Raw genomic sequence first — 19,251 nt, forward strand, 5'->3', positions numbered from 1 at the left:
TTCAAACAAACAAACAAACCACTAAACGTCGCCGAATCGAATCTGAAGAAATGAGTACTGCTAACACATCTACATCCTCGACAGTCAACCTATGCGACCTTTCTACATACTCAATTGATGCTGAAGACTCAGCCGAGCCGACGATCCAAAGCTCTGTCTCACAATTTCAAGGTAATCTGCGCACTAAAGCTTCTGAAAATTGGAGACAAGTAAAACAAACTCTCCCCAAAAAACGAAGCAAGAATGTGATCGCACAGGAAAGTGACAAAACTTCACAAATATCATTGCCAACTCAAATCTCCAAACTGAATCCTAAACTGACCATGAATCAACGGAAACAAGGAGCACATTATCAGTCCAAGGTTCATTTGAATAAAAGTCCTAAGAAAAACAGTCGACTTTGGAAGCTGCGCCTACAAAATATTCAAACTGATGATAACGAGGTCAATCTAAACAGAGCAAACGTAAGGAAATGATTTGGCTGTATACCACTATTAAGAACAATAACCTCGGATGAAATACAAATAGTTGAATATCCGACAGAAAAAACCTCTGATCAGGTATTACTGCATATTAGATCTTTTGTCGTGAAAAACATGATATTACAAGCCATCGAAGAACTGCTTGTGTTTGGTTTTGACCTAACATTAGATCCTGACCAAACGTTGGAAAATGGCAACACAGGCTCAAAAGTAAGTGATGACGGAGACAAAATTGAACAACGAGCTGCATTGCGGAAATCATTATCTCATCCTCATGCAACCCGGCAAGAAGGTGAAAATCGGGCCCCATTGTTCAACAAAGAACTGGAACCCAAACAAATCACGGTAAACACCAATAACAATGATTGACAGGGAACGGACAGGTACAGACTGTGTTATCATGGAATACACGTGGTTTTGTACATCTTTTCAACAACTTTGAGGTACCAATGGATGATATTCTTGCAGTTTGTCTGCAATAAATGTGGCTACGTGAACTCCCGACTCGAGATGGATTCAGTATCTTTATGAACCCCGTAGGAAAGAATGTAAGGGGTTGCCCTTTTTCAGGTCTTTTGACCCTGGTAACAATTCACAACTTTCTGACCCCTTTGGAATCGCACAACCCCAACACCTTCGTTCAAGGCACAATCGTACAAATAACATCTGCAAAAAACAGCGGGATGAAATATCTATTGCTAATGAATGGATATTGGAATCCTGCAATGATAACCACAACGAGTGCAGTAACATCCTTAATTGATGCAGCAATACTGAATTATAACAATCTCTCTGTAATTTTCTGCGGTGATCTAAACTGTAGTTGGTTGGAGTATGATCAAAGCAAAGCGACAAACCAGCGGATTCCAGATAATGCAGTACCAAACAGACGACAAACTTGGTCAGCTGCTCTTGCAATAAGAAACTGCACAATGTTAAATGGTAATACAAAAGGTGAGCAGCCATGTAAACCAATCTGGCGAGGTCTACGAAGCCAAAACACATTGATTACATTTGGGCGTCCAGAAATGTCTTGGAAAAGGTGGTAGACCTAACAGTAATCACAATGACCAACAGTGACCACGATCTGCTACGTCTATCTTGGCAGGCTGATTGGGATGAAGCAACCTCCATATATAATGCTCAATTATTAACAAATGCAGCTGGTAACCGTCTGAGAATAAACGGGCCACAAATTGAAAGACTACGGCTTGCACTCAATCAAATGACGTGGACTATGCACCTCTGCTGATGGATTTCACAACGAACTTTGTCTCATCAAGAATTCTTGGTCATACTCAAACATTGCTTCAGTAATGAAATTGTACAATCAAAAAGAATTTAAGGAAAGACCTGCGACAAATCAAAAAGACAACACTAACAGCTGAAGACAAACGAATCAGAACTAAGGAAAGACGTCAGGCATATCGTCATTGGCTGAAATCGCATGCAGTGGTGATTGAGCAAAAACGCACCGAAATAATGCTAGAATTTCTAATCACTAAAAACTCAAGTGCGATTTGGACAATCTTAAACAATGGCCATACAAAATCATTACCCACATGCTCAAATGTAATCACCAGTTCGAAATGGGTAGAGTATTTTTCTGTGATCTATCAGAAGCCACAAAGTGAAATCCGGCCTGAAGTTCAACACCCAATCAAAGCATGGGACATAACGCCTTTAAGAGACGAAATAGAAACAGCCATACAAAAGCAAAAAAATTCCAGAGCTGCCGGTCCGGATCAAATTTCAAATGTAATGCTAAAAAAGCACAAGGAAAAATGGGCAAAATGTATTGAATACCTATTCAGCAAGGTATCTTCCACCAAGACTGTTCCAGATTCGTGGCTGATAGCAATCATCGTCCCAATCTACAAGAAGGACAATAGAGCCTCCCTTTCTTTAAACATCTGACCTTCCCTCGCTGCAGGATTATTTAGACCTGGAACAACTTGTAAACTTTCTGCTCCAGTAACCCTCTTAACCGGTCTGCCCAGTAATACCCGGCGTTCCTCTTTTTTCAGAGAGATTGGCGCCATCTTCAAAATAGGCAGATTAGGTTTAGGTTGTTGTTTACACCCCAAGAAAATTGGGGCTAGCTTCTTCAGCGTAGCAGCTGGGTCCGTTTCATTGCTCACCGTTACATTCGGAATTACCGGAAAGACCACTTCCTTAGGAATAGTTTTATCGCCCCCACAGACTAAGGCTAGAGCGTCAAATCTCCCACAAGATTGACACCCTCATCCAGACGGCCAACATACCTTCTGGAAAGGCCATCTGCATTATCATAATTCTTCCCTGGTCTATGCTCAATGGTGAAGTCTAGCCCTTGCAAGCTAATGGACCACATGAACAGTTTCGGGTTTTCACCCTTCATCTGCATAAGCCATTTTAAGGGCTTATGGTCTCTTTGGAACTTGAAGTTAGACCCCGTAAGGTAGGGCCTAAAACGCCTAAGGCTCCAAACTATACTAAAACATTCCTTTTCAACAGTAGCACACCCAAGTTCTCTACCCTTGAGTTGTCTACTGATGAGTATGATAGGATGTTCTCTCCCTTTGTCATCTAACTGGGACAAGACAGCTCAAATTCCTTGCTGTAATCAGGCGCACACAACACAGGTGTCCTACACAGATTTTCCTTCAAGCCAGTGAAGGCCCTCTGATAGTCTTCGGTCCAATTAACCTTCCTCGGTTGTTTGGGAGAAGTCAGAGCTGTCAGAGGGGCAGCTATGGTCCCATAGTCCACCATGAAGTTGCGATACTACCCAGTGAGGGCCAAAAAGGCTCTCACTTGGGTTCGAGTAGTGGGAGTCTCCCAGTCATGTACACCCGGTACCTTACTGGTGAGAGGTTGGATTCAACCCCCTCCAACCTCATGACCAAGATACGTGACTTTCCCTTGAGCTATCTGGCACTTGGTGGCCTTGATAGTGAGGTTAGCCCTATTCAAGGCCTGCAACACCTTATCTAAATGAGTCAAATGCTCTTCCCAGGTCGAACTGTAGACAGCAATGTCGTCTAGGTAGGCCACACAAATGGCCTCCAGTCCACTGAGCGCATGACTGACTCATCTCTGGAAGGTGGCAGGTGCATTTTTCAACCGAAAAGGCACGACTCTAAACTGGTAGAGCCCCTCAGGTGTTGAGAACGCAGTCTTTTCCTTGGCATGGTCCATCAGAGCTATTTGTCAATAGCCTGAGGTAAGGTCAAAGGTGCTTACAAATTTGGTAGTACCTATGGTGTCCACGAGCTCATCAGCCCTGTGCAATGGGTGCACCTCAGTTTTGGTGACGGCATTGACTCCTCGGTAGTCCACACAGAACCGCCAATCCTTGGTACCTGCATGGGAGCAAGGATCACTGGACTGGACCAAGGACTGGTTGAGGGTTCAATTACACCCATATCCAACATCTTGGCGACCTCAGCCTGGATGTGGTTCTTTACTGCATCTGACATCCTGTAGCATCTGCTTTTGACAGGTACGCTGTCACCAGTGTCAATTTCATGCCTGCACCATAGGGGGAGGCCTGGTGTCAGTTAGAACAGAGGGGCATACTGCCGGAGCAAAGCCCTGCAGGCCCTCTGCTGCTCTGGTGTCAGATCTGGAGAGAGATGTATTCCCTCCACTGAGCCATCCTGAGGGTTGCTATGCAGCAAATCAGGAAGGGGCTCACTCTCATCCTCTTCTTGCTATGAAGCCAGCAAGAGACATGACACTTTTGCTCGCCAATGGAAAGGCTTGAGCCTGTTGACATGGAATACCTGAGGGGCTACCCTAGGGACTCGCATGTCAACCAGATAGTTGACTTTGCCCATCTTGGAGATGATCCTGAAGGGTCCAGCCCACTTATCTGCCAAGGCCTGAGGCTTGGTAGGCTCCATCACAAGGATCTCCTGTCCTGGAGTCCAATCCACTTGTGATGCTTTAAGGTCATGCCAGTATTTGTTTAATTCCTAGCGGACCTTAAGATTTGCTGTCGCTTGGCCCATCATCTGTGTCATCCTCCGTCTGAGTCCTAACACATAGTCCCCCACTTGCTTGGCAGGACCTGGAGGGGTGGCTTCCAAACCTTCTCTGATCAAGGCAAGCGGCCCCCTCACAGGATGTCCAAAGAGTAACTCAAAGGGGCTGAAACCAACACCCTCTTGAGGTACCTCTCTGTAAGCGAACAGCTGGCATGGCAGGAGGAGATCCCATTTCCTTCTTAGGGGCTCTTCCAAAGCACCCAGCATGCCCTTGAGAGTTTTGTTAAATCTCTCAACCGGACCATTGGTCTGAGGATTGTAAGAAGTGGAGAACTTGTAGGTTACTCCACAGTCTTTCCACATCGTTTTCATGTAACTCGACATGAAGTTGGATCCTCTGTCAGAGACAACCTCCTTTAAGGAATTCAACCCTGGTCAAAATGCCCAGGAGAGCCCCGGCAACCACCTTGGCAGTAACAGTCCGAAGGGGTATAGCCTCAGGGTACCTGGTGGCATGATCTACCAAGACCAAGATGAACCGATGTCCACCTGAAGTGGGAGGGCCAAGGGTACCGACAATGTTGATGCCCACCCTCTCAAATGGCGTGCCAACCACTGGCAACAGCTGCTGTGGGACAATGGCACTGCCTCCAGTCTTGCCAGACAACTAACAAGTGGGGCAGGTCCTGCAGTGGGACTCCACTTCTACTCCCATCCGGGGCCAGTAGAAATGGGAAGAGAGCCTTTGCTTTGTCTTCTTGGTACCAAGATGACCAGCTAGGGGCACCTTATGCGCCAACTGCAGTAGGAAGGGCCTGTAAACCTGGGGTACCACCATCCTCTTGACGGCACCAGGTTCAGGCTTAGTGGGCTCACTGCAAAGGAGCGCACCCTCCCAATAAATCCGGAAATACCTAGGCACTTTTTCTTGCGCCTGGGCCAGGGCCTGTTCCCTCAGACCTTCGATAGAGTGGCACTCTCTCTGACCCCTAAATAAGTCTCCCCTAGAGGGCCCCCCTTCAGCCAGCAGGCATTGAAGGCCAGGATGATCCTCTGGGTTGAACACCTCTCCCGCAGGAGGGTCTTCTGCCTTTTCTCCCTCAGGAGTTGAGTTTGGGTTTACCACTGGATCAAGCCTATCCGGAGCATGAATCCCAGGGGGTGCTGCTGAAGCAGCAGGTAGATAAGAGGCCCCCTTCCCAGAGGTGGCTTCTTTCCTTCTTGTCTTGGGTCGCCCCTTTGGCTCGGGTAGCCGACTCTCAGGTGGACCCGGTGTTACCGTGACCTGGTGACTGGAGCAGCAGTCGGGGGGAGACCATCCGCGATCAACCCCAACTCCACTAGATCATTACCTAACAAAATGTTAGCAGGTACATTGTCCTGAACCAGGACAGGAAGCTTTGCTGTCTTGTATCCAATCGTAATGTTGACTAAGGCTACAGGCGATAATTTGGGAGGCCCACCCGCTAACCTGGGGGTTCTCAGAGGAGCACCTACATAGTCCTCTGGCTTGAGCAGGGTCCTGTCCACCACTGTCATGCTTGCCCCAGTGTGTCTCAAACCAGTAGAAGGCTGGCCATTCAGGAGGACATTTCTCAAAAACCTACGGGTGTTCTGTGGGATTGTCGCCAATACTTCCGCGTACTGGTCCCAGGCCCCAAGGGACACTAAGGAAATCTCTACAGGAGCACCAAATCGGATTCCTGTAGAGGAGGGGAAGACAGTGGCCTCCACCTCAAGCATGGTGCAAGGGTAGGTCAGGATGACAGCCTGGACTCCCAAGTGCCTTACCTTTACACTTGGGGTCACCCTCCTTGTGGTTCAGAGCCCCACAGTCCCAACAAGTGCCAGGAATGCGGGGTACGATCTAGAGCCAGAGGGAGCCTGCTTTTCAGCAGGAGGACCACTACTCTTACTCCAACCCACATAGGACTTATCTCCACTATATTATTCGGTTTTAGGAGAGGAAGGTTTTGGTTTACTCGGCTGCAAATGCTTCTGGGATTCCTCAGCCTTCCGAGAGGTCCCCTTTTCTTTGTCCTTGTCCTTCACACTGGAGTCCTTAGGGAACACCCGGTGGGATACCCACTTGCCAGCAAATGTTCTGGTCAGCAACATGCTGACGCAGTTCTGGTGAACAGGCATCAGAAAAATGCTCAAAAAACAACAAAAAGGTGGGACAATTCAACAAAGGTTTTCACCTTGTAACCATCGATCCACCCAATCATGTTCATATGTTCAGCACTCACCCAGTCAACCCAAGACACATTCTCTCTTTTCTTAAATTCCCTGAACCTTTTAAGGTATTGGGTAGGTGTCTTGCCAAACTTGGCGATCAAAGCACACTTCATGCACTCATACTGACCCCTTTCTTACACACTCAGTTTTAGAATACAGTCATACCCAGTCTGAGGCACTCTGCTTAATACACACTTAGCCCAATCTCTTTTATCAACATCATGGATTCCACAAGCCATCTCAAATGCTTCAATCCATTGTAGGATATCGGAACCCTCCAAATACACACCAACCAAATCTTTCATAAACTTGGTGGCTGGGGACCTGACACACTCAACTGGTTTGGCTGAAGTCTCCACTCTAGCTTTCTCTAGCTGGATTCTCCGACATTCAGTGTCCTTGCTCCTAAGTTCAAGATCCCTATCATTTAGTTCCAGATCCATGGCTTTAAGGATCACTTGTTGTGCCAACTCCTCTTTCTTAGGTTCAGCTTCTGTTTCCAATGTTTTATATTCAACGGTAATAATTCAGGATTAGCAGGAGAATCCAAGGGACTCCCTGAAGAAATATTGTTGGAGGTCGGAACAGAGGCAGCAGGTGTGGGGGCATTCCCAGAATCAGATTCAACAGCACCCACAGGGGCAGGGGCCTCAATGGTTGCATTTCCCCCTTCAAGAGCTTCACAATCAGTCTGGTAATCCACAGGGCAGCTATCAGCTCAGCCCTCGATTTATCCTCAAAGTCTAACTCCCTGGCTTCACAAGCACTCTGGAGAGCACTCTGGAGAGCCGCTAAGCTCATCCGAGTCAATTTACCATTTGCAATAGATTCCATTGCTTGTAATGTAGTTATCTAGTACACAACTAAACCTCAGTTTAACAAAGTGTAGATATTTTGTAAGTAGCAAGGTTACACACTGATTCTTAAAACCATAAGCATCCCACCGCTACCACAAGTGTAAAGACTGGAGGGGGGCTTCTGTACTCCTGCTCTCTATATGGCAGAGTGTAAGCACAGAGAACCCAGCCAAGATTCTCTATTCGGTAGCTATGGTCGAGAAATCAAGGCTTAAGCTCTCAGGAGGTGATGCAGGCTGGTTCTTAAGTACAGTGCAGTCCCCAAGGACCCACAAAGGAATGTCACAGCTCTTTATAATAGGCTCAAGTTTTGTACATGATCACAATAACAGTTTGTGCCCCAGTTAATCTAAAATGGTAAATATAAACAGTTTCTATGTGGTACCACAATTACTTCCTAGATTCAATTAAAATGCATTAGCTGTACTCAGTTCAAATGTCCTACAAATCAGTTAATAATGTGAACCTACAATAGACATTGGTGGAAAGCAGGTTGGTTAAAACAATAGGCAGAATACTGGCCCTTACCCAAGACACAGCTCTGTGTGAGGATCCCCCCCCACACCTGGGCAACCTGTAAATAAAGATATATTACAAGCCCAGTTCATATATTGCTTATTTGAGTCTTATTTCCTTCTATAATAGTTCTACCACCCGAATGTACCTGGAATAGCAGTTTGACGTCGGGTCGTCGACGGATCCTTCTTGAGCGGCTCCCTTCAAGGCAGGAGCCACGGATCGTCGAGATCCCTCGAAGAAATTATGAACAAAGGAGTTGAGGCAGCAGCTTCGGTCCTGGCCGTGCTTGTCGATGATTGGTCATGGACGTCCTGTGAAGATGAGGCATGCAATGCACCTCGACGACGAAAGTTCGTTGCTGCAAAGAGTTACTGAAGAACTCTGGCCCAGCAATGTCGTCGGCGTCTCTGCAGTCGTCGGGGGGGGGGGGGGGGGGGGGGGGAGGGGCGGGTGAAACCCACAGGCGGATTCTCCTTGGCGCGTCGACAGCCTTGACTTTCTCCGGCGGGACAAAGCGGTCATTGGTGATGAGCGAGGGAGTCCTTCGTTCAAAGTGTTCCTAGGCAAAGGAGCACTGTAGCTCCAGTCGGCGACGGCGGTCGTCGACGGTGATGGACTTCAATGTCCGGGCGCTTTGCTTTGTGATTCCGCAGCAGAACCCGTCTCCAGCCTTTCGAGGACTGACTTCCAGGGGGCTTCGGCGAAGGTCAGCTGGTGCACAATGGTCCCTAGTAGCTCGGGGAGAGGTCTCCTAGCCAGGTCCTCTCTTGGATCAGTTCCTTGACAGTCACGCAGCTTCAGATTAGCGAAGGACAGTGTTGTAATGTGCATCTGTGTGTGGTGACATCACTGTTGGATGGAATGCAGCGATGGCAGTGTGGGTGGAGTGTTGGGGATGTTATGCTCTGAATACTGGTTCTAGGATTTACAGTATGTAGGGGATTGTGCTAGCGATAGTTTTAGTTGAATTCCTTCTTGTTCAAGAAATGTAAGGAGGGAGAGGTGTTGTAATGTGTATCCGAGTGTGGTAACATCACTGTTGGATAGAATATAGTGATGCCAGTGTGGGTGGAGTGTTGGGGATGTTATGCTCTGAATACTGGTTCTAGGATTTACAGTTGAAACCTAAGCTGGCATGAAGGGACGTGCTGGTGTCTTCCTGACAACAAAGTTACAATAAACCTACAAATAACTTACCTGCTAGTCCTGGTGTTACTTCAGGTACCAAGTTATTACAGACAGCAGTAGCAATGGGCTTCAAGGTTAAGCATCAACTTCAGCTTCTGAATGATTTCCATCAGTGAGAGGTCCCCAGATATACTGTTTGGTCTCTCATTCACTTTGCTGGGTCACACTCAGGCAACCAATCGTTTAGAAGGGCATTCATGCAAGCAGGCAGCCAATCAGGCTCACAGTGCATTCAGGCCATTCTCCTCCCGCCAGACACTCACAACAAGGAATGTGCATTGGGGCAAGTACCCAGCCATTCAGCACTCCACACTGCATTCATACCAGTTTCGGGCTGGGCTGTCTCAGTCTTTGTGTCACATACCAGAAACCAGACACCCATAACATGCAGTGTACATTGGTCACACACTCCATTCACCCAGGTCCCACCCCAAGGGCGTACCCACAACAGTCACTGGGAAGGCTTCAGCCAGTCTGGGCCCCGACTTCCCCCACAATACCATATATGGAACTTCCACCCAACAGCCAGTCAGGGGGAAGGGACAGAGTCAGGGCTTCCCAGAACTTTGGAAAAACAACATAAACGGCAATAGAAAGCAGGAGGCTACGGGGCCATCTTGTCTTCTATCAGGAATCAACTGATTCCAATGGCAGGGCCTGGGTATCCCAAAATGGAGGATACCCAGACGACCTGGCAAATTCAGTATGGAGCTGCCACCAGCCCATACCATGCTCTGTGGGCCACGCACAGGTGCCCACAAACATACACTGGGGTACAGGGTTGTACCCCCACCCATGGGTGCCATAAGTGTATCCCAAGGGTCTGTTCACCAAACCAAAAAGAGGAAGAGCTGCACCGCCAGGAGTCCCCCCATGTACTCCTGTGCGGAAAACATGACAGAACATACATGATAAAGCAATAAAGGACAAGGATTCAGAGGCCCTGTCCCTCCGATGCATTCCAGCATCACAGGGTGGAAAAAAAGGTAATGACCTGAAGCGAATGGAGAGTTACTGCATTAGAACTTTACTCCTTCTGTCCGCCTGCACTCCATAGAATATGCAGTGAGTGAGCTTGATATTGACACAGCCCAATGGTCTTAATATCCCACAGTACTTTGGAACTCTATCCCAGAGAAATACGAACCATGGAGGACCATCTAAAATTCAAAAAACTTCATCTCTGAGAGGGATGAAAACGACTGAAGAACATCCGCACACCATGAAATGAACACAACAGGGAAGAGACTGGAGGGTATGGGAGGAGTCATACTGGGAAGGGTGGTTAGAGACCTGAAGTGCATTTCATCCTAATAGAGGACCAAAAGATGCAAACAGGGGAGGGAGTAGTGCCCCACTTATCGGACCACTGAGGTCGAAAACTCGTCACACAAAGGAATGCTACTGGACGCAGAAACCGTGCACCCCAGGGCACAGAAGCCCCTGTGGGGGTGGTCATTTCTGCATACTAGAATGTATGACAGGGGAAGGGATGGGGGGCCTCATGTTAGGGCGAATTCTCATTCTATGGCCAATTTCCCTTACCTATAGAGTTCCCCAGCAGCTTTGCTGGATTTGAAGGGTTTGTTTTTTTCTCCTGCTAAGAGTGAGACTATTTTTTCCCACTCTTAGGCAGGTTTGCTATGTGTGTTGTAGGCTATTTTTGTGTTTAATGTCTATGGGGTTTTTCTCACCCTCATAGGAACCATCTTTATACACGTGTTACAAAGCACCCTCAGTGCAGTAACACAGGGGTGTCATAGTGACCCCCAAAAAGACTCCATACCCTGGGACAGACTACTGTCTCCCAGGGCATGTAAAGTCCCCATTTACTTTACTAGTCAATCTTTATGAACTAAACCAGTACAAACCATTTTACTATGGCAGTACTGGAAAGGGTTAATAGTTTTTCCCTGGTGTTCATTTTCGAGAGGGAACCGTACAGTGCCCCTCTCAAAAGTTTCTGGCTGGTGGCAGTGGTTACTACCATAAATATTCGACCGCAAATATTTCCCTATGAGATTTTCCCATTGTTCGAGGCTACCAATTTTTCTGACAGCCTCCAACATACCGCCGGTTTATTTTTATATTAACTTTACTCCGGTAGGTTTTATTTGCCAGAACTTTTATAATAATTATTTTTCATGTCTTTCTCTGAGATCCTAACCCGGGTCGGGGATCCTTTGTTCTTCCTTTTGGCGGGCTTCTGCCAAGAAGCCCTCCTTTCGGCACCACTGAGTCTGGTGTGGACCCAGTGTGTGGGAGGGGGAGTAGGACCCCTGGACAGGGTTGACTCAGCAACCCATGTCGCACTCTGCCCTGATAGGCTGGAGGGTCTCCTGCCAGGATGACCACTTCACTGTGTGAGTGACAGCTAGGCTGTATGAATGGGGGTCTTTCTGCATAAAAGCAAGGTCCTGAAGACTGGAAGAGCAAGACGTCGCCACTGGAACTAAGAAACCGAAGAGGAGAGAAGCCAAAGACATCTGCAACAACTGAACCACCGGTGAAGCCCTGCTGCAGCGTCTCACTACTTTTCTCCACACGACAAGAGAAGATCTTCATCTGCAAGAGCCTTCTTGCCTTGAGCTGGTGGGGCCAACCAGTTTGCCAATCAGAGCCTTCTTGCCTTGAGCTGGTGGGGCCAACCAGTTTGCCAATCAATCGCCTTCCAGGACCTGCCTTGGTCGAATCGCCAGTGTCCTGCACTCGGAGACCGGATAGCCAGGCACCCGTCCACCACGACCGCGATTTAAAGGAGCGTACCTTTTAATCGGTTTCAATTACAATTTAGCCAGGGAGTTGTGTATACTACTTTAAACTTGCTTTAATACCTGTGATTGATGTGTTGAACTAGAAGTGTGTAAAATAAATATATATTCTTTTTAAATACAAAGCTTTGGTCAGTGTTTCCTTGTACCATAGTACTGTAGTCCTATTGTGTAAACCCTGAATACTGCTCATCTCCCTCTTGAGATAAGTCTGACTGCTTAGCCACAGCTACCAACTAAATCTTTGTGGTACAGACTGATACCAAATGGGATGTATTGCATATACCTGTAGTCTTAATCTTCTGTAGTGCTCCCTAAGGGAACTGAACAGGATTCTGCCTAACACCTCATTCAGTCAGAACAGTGGGGGTAGTAGGAAAGGTACTGCCACTAACTAACCTTACTACAAACTCACCCTTCTTCCTACACCATCTCAAATGCTGAACTAAACACAAACGTACCTCTAAAGCACAACAAATCGCACTCACTTCACAACACCACAACGAAACAAACCAGTCTCACACAAAACCACAAGGCGGCTACCAACTGAAAAACACACCTAGGCTCAATGACCAGTTTCTCCGAAATGAAGCCGCCAACAGCACATCAGGAACCTATTGATCTCCCCCCCCCCACTCAGTCCTACTAACTTACCCGCAACCCTCCATGCTTTATCCTTATTTTCTCCCGTCTCTTCTACTGCTCCTCTCTTCTCTTTAGACTCCCCGTCTCCCACCTGACTCCCCTAAAATCCATCTACCATTCCTCTTTCGCACTCTATGTCTTCTTGGCCCTCGATATTCTATCTCCACCTAACTCTCTCAACTCTCTATCCGCTCCTCCCCCACCTACTCATCTTTCCGCTCCTCCCTGAAGGCCCTTCTTCACTCCCCCCTTGACTTTCCTTCCCTACCTCTCTCCCTCCATACCCCTGCCCCCATTCCATTCCCCTCTCCCTCTCCTCCCGATGACCTCAAATTAGCTACTTCAACCACCAAAGTGAGTAGGAGGTCACCTGCGGGCTCTGCCCCCTTTCCCTCCCTCCCTCCTCGGAGTAAATTGTTCCAATTACTGTACCACCGGTTTGTTTCATATTGTAAATCATGCTTTACAGAACAACTGTACCTGTTGTTATTCTGTAAAGCGCTTTGGTGTAAAGCGCTATATGAACTCAATAAACAAACATATTCAAAAAGACGTCCCTGGTCTAAAAGGATGACTTTAGAGACCATCCTGCGGTCATCTGGTGATCATCGAACTACACTAGAAGTCATTCCCACATCATCAGACATCATCACACTGTTAAAGTCATCAGCAAATATCTCAGAATGGTGGATGACGATTTGGGGATGAGCTTAGGATGACTTAATGAATATGCTAACATTATCCCCATTTTAGAAAACTCTTTGTTCCTGATGCTTTTAGGATGACGTACTGATCACTTCAAGAGATTGCACGTTTGCCCCGGATGATTCTGGGATGACCTGCTGATTACTTGTTATGCTTGATTTATGCTTGATCCAAAATGGCGCGGGTGCGCAATGCATTCTGGGAGTGCTCGGAGCCATGTCGGATATTTACTTCATACCGCAGTGAAACGCTGCACACATTTTGCTGAGTGTTAGATTCACAGTGCTGAGACAAACATGCTTTTCCAAACCTGGTATGCGGTCAAGGCCATTTCTGCTGGGAAAGCTAACGTTGTTATGGCTTGCTACTGTTCTCCGTGGAGCATGTTTTTAGAGAAGGGAGGCACTGCGCTCCTTGGGGGGAGCTCTCAATTGACCCAGCTGGCAACCGACGGCTGTTCCTCAACTGCGCAAGTGCAATTTCCAGAATGTTCGAGAATTAACTCCCCTTTGTGGAGTGTGTATATAGGCGCAAACCCTGAGGGGGTCAGGTGAGACTTCAGCAGGAGAAGGACGCTTACGTCCGTCCTTCCTGTGAGCGGTGGTGCTCTCGGCCTGGCTGTTCCCGGAGTCTTCCAGCCTCTTCTGGAAGAGATGAGGAATTCGGTTACGCTCATGGTGATGTATTTCTTTTTGACTTCTTTACTTCTTCTGGGATTTATGCCATTATTTTTATGAGTTATTTCTATGTACTTGTAAGCTTTGAATAAACAGCTGTAAAGAGCTGATTATCTTCTAAGAGTGCATGGTTGTGAGTTATTGTGTCTGTCTGTTATGGTTCAAAGTATTTGCTCTATAATTGCTTTGATGATTTATGGTTGTTTCGTGCACTTTTCGGGGGAGAGCAGTACATTACTTCAAGAGCATTGCCATGAAACATGTTTGCTCTTGATGATTTGGGGATGACTTACTGATTACTTCAGAACATCAGGGTTTGTAGGATGATATGCGGACAAATACAGATTGTCATTCTGCTTTTGCTTAGTTGCACTTATGCTGAATGATCCCCCACTGTGGCAAGTGTAAAGCTTGAGACTATGTTGGGCCAAAGTGGAAGCCAGAGGCCTAAACATAGCATGCACCCGTGAGAATCCTTTGCCATCCCAGTCAAAAGCAGGCACCCATCACCCTCACAATCCCCAATGTGGCAAGGATAAACCCTGAGACTATGTTGGGCCAAAGTGGAAGAAAGAGGCCTAAACATAGCATGTACCCCCTGGGTGAGAATCCTTTGCCATCCCAGTCAAAAGCAGGAACCCAGCACCCTCACAATCAATACATTTCCATGCTGACTTGTTAGGTAAGAATTGGTGTTATCCCACTGTGTGAGACTCCACAACACTTAACTGCTTGGTATTAGGTAAACCCACCTTTTGGTATAGGTCTGAACTACACAGGTTGGCAGTGCCACTGAGCTGCCAGGCCTATCTCAAGAGGGATAACTGTGAGCTGTACAAATGAAATCTGTAAATACAAGTAGCCAAGTCAAGGTTTCAGTTATAAATAGTTATTTATTTAATTAACATTTTTTTAAATAAGCATTCTTTAGAAAGGCAATTCATGTAACAATGTAAATATACTTTTAAAATTTCAGAATGAGAGCAAGTTAGTGGATAATCTTTGGATATGCTTCATACACAGTTGCTACACCGTGGGGTGACTTTGCAGATTCTGAGGTTGCAGCAAGGAAAGGTTTAAGGAAGGAAAAAGGTTAAACAGGTTCTCGGTATATATGAGGACAACTAAATCTTCCAATGAAATCTAGACAAGCCTTTCCCAGCAGTAACAGTCTAAGTTACCACCTATGAGGGACAAACCATATCAAAGTCAGTGGGCTAGAAGAGTCTGCAGGGTCCCAGGACAGCCAAAGTCTATTTGAAACAGGTCTATGGAACTGAGGCACTTCTTAGAATCAAAAGTCTTGCACAAAGTTAGAGAGTTTGTTAGAAAATCACTTGTAGGGCCACAAGCTGTGAAAACAGAGTTGGAATCAACTCTAAAAGTAAGCCACTGCAATACCCAACTGAGAAAAGCAAGGCTACAAGACAGTGAGGTAAGTACCCCAAGTCTAAACAGTGCCTCTGGTTTGAAGAAGAGTGGTCCAGCTGGCTTCTGTCCAGCTACAGCGTTGCAGACCCCGTGTTCCTGAGCCTTAGTCGTGGGGACAAGAGGGAGGACATCTGTAGGGCTCCTACCGTGGTACTTCGTTGTTGGCGGCTACGGGCTCTTTCGGTTCAGCGGCACTTTGCGGTTTTAGCGCTTAGTAAACAGCACTGTTGCAGATCTCTGTAACGGTTGGGCTTCCTTCACTCCTTGGGTCTGGTGAGAGGACGCTAGCTCTGGTCGTCCTGCTTCTGGAGGGTCCTTAGGAGACTCCTGGAGCTTCTAGCCGGATTTCAGATATTTCACACGACTACGGATTACTCGACCCCTGGCACTTGGTTCTTGCAGCAATGAAGAAGTACAGTCAGACAGGGAAGATGGTCCAGTGGAGTTCGTCTCTGGGTTAGTTGGTCCGGAGCTTCTCTGTCTGAAAAGGGAGTTGCAGCACAGCAGCAGGGCTTCACCGGGCATTTCAAAGGTCCAGGAGGATGCAGCAAGCTTCATTCATGGTTTCTTCGTCAGGTGTTTCTCCCAGTGGTCGACCCTCGCCTTTTAAGCAGGTTTCTCCCATTCATGCACAGCCTAGGCTGTCAATCACACATCAGGGTTGCTGTCCTGAAAGGATAGCCAGCCAGCCATTCAGGACTGGTTGCATTCAGGCATTCCTAGAGACAAAGGACAGGGGAGTTACGGGACCCTTCCTCACATCCTGTCCTTCCAGACACACTGGAGCCAGTGGCGGGACTCAGGGCTGAAGTGCACCAAAGGCAAGCCAAACAAAGGGCTTCAAATCTGTTTGACACACAGAGTAAAACCTAAGAAAGACCTCACAAACAGAAAATAGCAAAAAAAGAAGACAGGGGCCGTTTTGATAAAATGGTCACCCCGGGGTGCTATACTGCAGCTGAGGGTTCAACCTGCGGTAGAAAAGCACAATGGTAGGAAAAATCAAACCACTGCCACTAGTCATTTAAAAGTAGGGAGGGCAACATACAAATGTTACATCTGAATGTAGGATAAGGGGCTACTAGGTAACCCCCCAGCACTCCACATAAGATGGTGTGTGCTGGACCCACAAAGAGAAAAAGGTAAGTAAAGTCATTTTCACTTTACTATTCTTGGGAACAGTAGTTCACACAAGAAAAAGGTATTTTAAACCTTACGAGAAATCTAAAGGATTTCTCAGTGACACTGCACTGAAGTTGATGTGTGTCACCATATAAAAAGTAGATGCATATGGAGTTTGTCAGACTCCCAAAACAGTGAAAACACATAATCCAAAAGGTCAAAACACATGATGCAGTGGGAAAAGGGTCTAACTCACTCTAGGGTTAAAATGAAAAAGTCCTACAGTCCAGCAAAAGAGCTGGGGGTCTCTAAGGTTGAAGGGAATTAGCACAGAAATGAGAATTCTCCCCAACATGACTGCACCAATATATGCCAGTATTCACATGCACTCCTTCACACAATATTCATGTTTGCTTTGCGCAAAATCCAATAATCAACAACAATAACGAAAAAAATCAAAAGAAAAAGGATCCAAAAAAGAAAGAAGCAATAAACAAACGGAACCACAAAGTCCCATCAACTACCCACAACCTACCAAATACAAGCAACAACAAACCTCAAACAGCAAAATCTAAACCCAAAAGACCATGAAAAACACCAATCGAAAGAGGACGCCCACTAAGGAACACAACCCACGCATCATGCCTCGCCACAAGAAAGCAAAGAAGCCAGAAAAAACAACAGAAATAATAAGAAATCCCAAACCACTCGGGAAGGCACGTACCAGCATGATCCCACAACCTCAAAAAACTCGACAAACATCTGAGATGGCCCAAGGAGACATGCAAATGCAAAGAGACTACAATGCTCGCGACCTGTCCACATATGACAACGTGGTAAACAAAAACAGCAAAGCAACAATGAACCGACAGCCAACAAGCTTCACAAATACAGACCCAACCAGGACACCAAATCGATGACAACTAATAAACCATCCCAACCCGGTCTCCACCATGATCAATACCCCAACCAGGTCACCACCATGATCAATACCCCAACCAGAACAAGGAACCAATCACACTCACTCTACACCCCCTATATCACCAAGACTGGAACAGAGGGGTAGCTACCCTATTTACCACCCGGAAACGAATCAACCCTGCCATAAACCTTATCGGTCTACTCGACAAAGAGACTGACCAACAAAGAACCACCCCACCCAAAAGACTCAACCGGAAAAAACCCACCTGGAACGGAAACCCAACCAACAACAAACCGGTCAGAACAAGCAATATTAACAACAACACAAAAGGGAAATCCAGCAAACTACACTGCAGCCTCCTCGACATTAGATCCATGGCAAAACACTCAACAGAAACCAATGACCTCCTAAGCGAAGTAGGCACAGACGTGCTCTTCCTTACAGAAACCTGGCTATCAGACAACTATAAAGCCATCGCGAACAAGCAATATCCGACAATTATAAATTAATACACGCCAACAGAGAAAATCGAAGAGGAGGTGGAATCGCAATTATACACAAAAAACACGCCTGAGCATCTCGAACCATCACAACCAACGGGGAAGACTATGAATCCCTCCTAATCAAGATAGAACTCAACGACCAATCCAGCATAGTATTCCTACTGATCTATCTTCTTGCAACCCCCAACTTTGCAACAAAACTAGCGGACGAGGCCGCCATGATATCAACCGACCACGACAACCTAGGTGAAAGAGATCCCACCGATACAAACATAGATACAACAGAAGACACACTCAACAATTGGATCACCAAGGCCATTGACCAATTAGCACCAGCTAAAACATTCAAAGCAACACCAAAAAAACTGGCAGCAAAATGGTTCACAGAAGAACTGAAAAAACACCAAAAAAACAACTGCAAAACGGAGAATACACCAGACAAGACTAAATAAAATAAAACTGTACAAAGCAAGTCCTCAAAGCAAAAAATAATTAAAAAAACTACTACGCCACAAGAATCGGCAAACAATTCACAGAAAGAACTCCATCACCCCTACACAAACACTTTGTGAAAGTCACTTACACCAAAGCAGGGTCTGTGTAGTAGCTGCACAGTAGTTACCACTTCTGCGAGCATTATCTGGCACAAGTATTTTTTTTTTATATATATATATATATATATATATATATATATAGTAACTTACACCAAGAGCACAGTCTGTGTAGTAGCTGCACAGCAGTTACTGCGTCTGCGAGCATTGCAGAGCCTGAACCATACCGTAAATGAGCTTCGCAGCAGCTACTGTGTTTATAATACCAACAATAGGCTGCCCCGTGTAATTTCAAAACCAGATGTTTAGAAAATCAAGTACTTAGAATATTTAATTTGAACAATAAGTAAATACAAGGAATACAGCTTCAACGTGCATTCCTAGAGGTTGCGAAAGGGCTCCTCAGCCTCCTCTAAACAATATAACAACAAAACGGTGAGAACGTCTAAGTTAATGGCTGCTAAAAGAAATGCATATAAATTCACTACAAAAGCTGGATCGCATGCACTCGCCTGGAAACTGGACGTGAGCGTTTCGTAAAGGGTAGTGTCTATTTCCCCTCCGAGAAACAGACCATAGCAAGGGCCCGCCTCCACTTCATCCATTGGGCTGCTCTGCATCACGTGGGTTTCAACGTTCACCTCATCACGTGGGCTGCTCTGCATCACG

At 46.4% G+C, this 19,251-nt stretch overlaps 1 protein-coding gene across 1 annotated transcript in view; it reads right to left on the reverse strand.

The window, feature by feature from the left end:
* The window catches only part of LOC138467652 (barrier-to-autointegration factor-like protein), a 319,554-nt gene extending 300,354 nt beyond the window's left edge, over window positions 1-19,200 (reverse strand). The window contains exon 1 of the mRNA XM_069607829.1: window positions 19,095-19,200. The gene's annotated coding sequence lies outside the window, so the exon portion shown is untranslated. The remainder of the gene's footprint in view (window positions 1-19,094) is intronic.
* Between the last annotated feature and the right edge of the window lie 51 nt (window positions 19,201-19,251).

Source organism: Ambystoma mexicanum, chromosome 4q (genome assembly GCF_040938575.1).
Source record: "Ambystoma mexicanum isolate Mex_15411 chromosome 4q, UKY_AmexF1_1, whole genome shotgun sequence".
NCBI classification, from domain to species: Eukaryota; Metazoa; Chordata; class Amphibia; order Caudata; family Ambystomatidae; genus Ambystoma; species Ambystoma mexicanum.